This window comes from Catharus ustulatus, chromosome 16 (genome assembly GCF_009819885.2).
Source record: "Catharus ustulatus isolate bCatUst1 chromosome 16, bCatUst1.pri.v2, whole genome shotgun sequence".
Lineage (NCBI taxonomy): Eukaryota > Metazoa > Chordata > Aves > Passeriformes > Turdidae > Catharus > Catharus ustulatus.
The window spans coordinates 9,784,390-9,788,206 of record NC_046236.1 but is presented as its reverse complement, the minus strand read 5'-3'; positions in this window follow the sequence as shown (position 1 = coordinate 9,788,206).

The following is a 3,817-nucleotide window of genomic DNA, read 5'->3' as shown; positions in this document are numbered from 1 at the left end:
GGGGCGCCGGAGCTCGGGGGCGGCGGCGGCGCGAGGGGCCCGCGGCGGGGGCAGGGACGGGGCAGCGGCGGCGCCGGTGCTGCGCTCGCGCCCGGTCACGAGGCCGCCGCGCCCCACGTGACGCCGCTCCCGGAGCGGCGCGCGGCAACTCCGCTGGGCGGCGCAGGAGCCCCCGGCCTTAAAGGGGCCGCGCCCCGCCGGGGCCGGCACCCACACGGACAGCACAGCCCCGCACCGGCACCGACACCGACAGCCCCGCACCGGCACCCACACGGACAGCACAGCCCCGCAGCGGCACCGACAGCCCCGGCCCCGCACCGACTGCCCTGCACCGACACCCACACGGACACCGACAGCCCCACAGCCCTGTGCCCCGGTCAGCGGGGCCGTGAAGGCGCTGCCCTGCCGGGGGTGCCGGGTTCCCCCCCTGGAACACCGGGAGCGGCCGCTGCTGTCACTAAGCTGGGGAGGGATTTTAAGGCGCTCGTTCCTGCCCGTGTTCCTCCCCACACTGCGAGGCTGAGCCCCGGGCTCTGCCCTGACCCTGCCTGCGCACGGAGCTCGGACCCGACGGGCCCCTGGGGTCCCTTCCAACCTGAGCTGCTCCGTGCAATGCAATCCCTGCCAATGCAATCCCTGCTGCGGGGATGAGGGTGAGGTTGGTTTCTCGCAGTAACTTCTGCAAACTCCTACATCCCCACTGCCAAGAGCCGCACTTGATGTTAAGGGGAAAAGAACTCTGGGATGGTGGCGCAGGGTAAGAATGTTGTAAAGAGAAGGAACGTTTTTGAAAAGAAATTGAGAAAAAAGCAGGAGAAAACTCTCATAGTTCAAAGAAACAATAAAGTTAAGAAACAAACACGACAGGAAGGAAGAGGAAAGCAAAGGTGATGCTGTGGCTTCCTGCGCAGCAAACGACAGGAACGAGTTCAACAACACTCCCACCAGATTCAGCTGCTGCTGAAACCCATGTTCTTGATGACTGCCCAGGCCAGATGCTGTGAAGATCTTAAATGTCTTTTACTCAAGCTAGAACTCTTGCCTCTTGCCTCCGCACCTTTATCCCTTGAGCTGTCTGACTCACCAAATCTGGTTTGGAAATCCCTGGTTTGTCCTTCACTACAGGTCCCAGCACAGCCTTATCACCATGGCAAACACTGTGATTCCATCCCATGACAGGTCCTGTGCAGCAGGGAAGGGTTAACCCTATTTCATAGGAAGGGAGGAAAAAACATTAAAAAAAAGAGAAGTCATTAAGCAATTTGCTTCAAAAGGGAACAAATTCTTGAAACAGATGGGAACACAGATCACGCCACCCCAAATCCAAGCCAGTGCCAGCATCACACGATGGTGAGGGGGTCCCTGCCCTCCTGCCTTCTGCCTCTTTCCTCTGGTTTGCAGGTGACCCATCTGGAAAGGGATCTCCTCTGAGGGCTCTCTTGCTTACTTTAACTGTAGCAGTACAAATATTGCATGAGGTTTTTGAATGAAAAATCTTAAGACACAAATGCAATGCAGCACTTCCTCATTAGGGGAAAGATACTCCCTTAAAATGAATGTTAAGTAACAAGGAAAAATCCTTCTTTTAAAGACAGGAGGTTTTGGGAAGAGCCAACAGTAGGAAACCTCTCTGTACAAAACCCCTCTGACTGCATTAGGACAAAGGCTGCAGTGAAATAGGATTGAAGGTATCTTGACAAGGCTTTGGTCCACTAGAGAAAACTTTTTTCCTGACTCATGCAGTAAGGAAAGAATTGAAGGACAGAAATGAAGAAGGATATCTGCATGTTTTGTTTCTCTTTTGCAAGGCTTCAGCCATTTAGAGAAGACCCAGGATGCACCTTTCACAGGCCACACACTGGGAGGGAGCTTCCCATTAACCCTGTGCAAATCCATTTATATTCATCTGTCTTTGCAAAAGCTTCCTTGTTAGCTCCTTACAGAATGGGAGCTCTATTGCAACACCAGCAATTGAACAAAGCAGGGCTCAGCATTGGACACCCAGAGCAAAGAGACTTCTTGTAGGGCATCAATTCAATCCTGATTTCTGCATCAAAGTGCAGGTGTAGCAGAGCCACTGACCACACAGAGGGCATGAGCTGCCAGGGTTATGGAGAGCACTTGTTTGGTTTCACATGTAATGTCCTCCTTAAAATAACCAGGGGAAAACTGTACTGGTTGTAAATGACTTATTGTGCAAACCCCTCGCATAGCCAGTCATTCATGCATTATCCAGTCATTCATGCTGCCATCCTGTAAGATGATTATAGGCTCATAAGATTGATTATAGGCTGTGGTTCAAAATCCAACCCATGAAAAAAACCCAGGAAATGCTCCATAAATTCTTCCTCATGGAAAACAACTAAAATCTTGTCTCTACCTGCTAATAGTGGCCACGGGATTGAGTACACATCAATTGTGTCAGTCACAATCACTGAAAATCTTGCAAAATTCATTTTCTAAGATCTAAACTGTATTTGATCTTATAAATATGTTTTGCTGCAATGATCAAATCATCAAAACACTACTAGAGAGCAAAAATCCTGTGTTGAGCTAGGCCCCAGTCTGTGCAAGAAACCAATCTACCACAGTGAGTCAAGCATCCTGGGGCTCAGCAGGAAACAACCCAGATGGGATGGCTTTGCCTCACACAGGAATCATTCTAGAGAATTTCATGTGTGCATCAACCCTCCACACACCAAAACCATCTGAACCCACAGCCCACGGGACAAGAGCAAGGCAGATGCATCCTCCTTAAGCAGCAACTAGAAACTCCTCAGCAAGATTCTCAACAGAACAGCCAGTTCCCTTTGAAAGAGCTCTGCAATGCTTGTTCAACTCCTGTACTGACCTGCAAGACATATGAAGGTCTGGGATACTTTTGGTTCAGATGTTTGAATGGACAAGTATGGGAGTCTTTGCCTATCTTGTTAGATTTTCTGTCTCACTTCAAAATGAACTGGAATGTGATGGGTAGCACTGAGCATCCTTCAAAAGCTGAGATGTACAAGCAAGCAGTTTCAAAGGGAGCATTTGTAGCAGGGCAATGAGTGGTATCCTGCAATAAATGTTAAGCAGCACCTTTGCTGTCGCCCAGGGAAGGAGGATTGTTACTGTGCTCCTACTGCACTGCCATAGATTGTGACAGGAAAGGCCACCCCCTCCTGACAGCTCAGGCAGGCATTTACTGACACATCTCAACTTCAGGCAAAGGCTGGGTTCCCTCACTCTGCCTGCAGCCACTGCTCTCTCCGAGCAGCTGCACAGACAGATGGGCTCTGCCTGAATGAGCCTCTTCCACAGAATCACAGCATCACAGAACGGGTCAGGTTGGAAGGGACCACCGTGGCTCCTCTGCTCAACCTTCTGACCCTTCAAGCAGGGCGGCTCTAGAGTGGCACAGGATGGCATCCAGTCCTTGAATATCTTCATGTGGGAAACTCTACACCCTCTCTGGGCAATCTGTACCAGTGCTCGGTGACTGCACGTTCTTCCTCACGTTCAGGTGGAACGTCCTGTATCAATTTCTGCCCGTTGTCTCTTGTTCCATTGCTCGGCTGTACTGAGCAGAGCCTGGTTCCATCCTCTTGACACCTCCCTTTCAGTATTTCTACACATGGATCAGGTCTCCTCTCAGCTGTCTCTTCTCGAGGCCGCACAGCTCGGCTCCCTCAGCCTTCCCTGCCGAGCTCCGCTCCAGTCCCTGGTTCAGCTCCGCGCTCCCGGCCCGGCCCCGCGCTCCGGCCCCGCCGCCCGCCCGTGACGCGCGCGGCCCGCGCCAATGGCGGCGGCGCTCGGGGCCGCTGTGGGCGCGGCG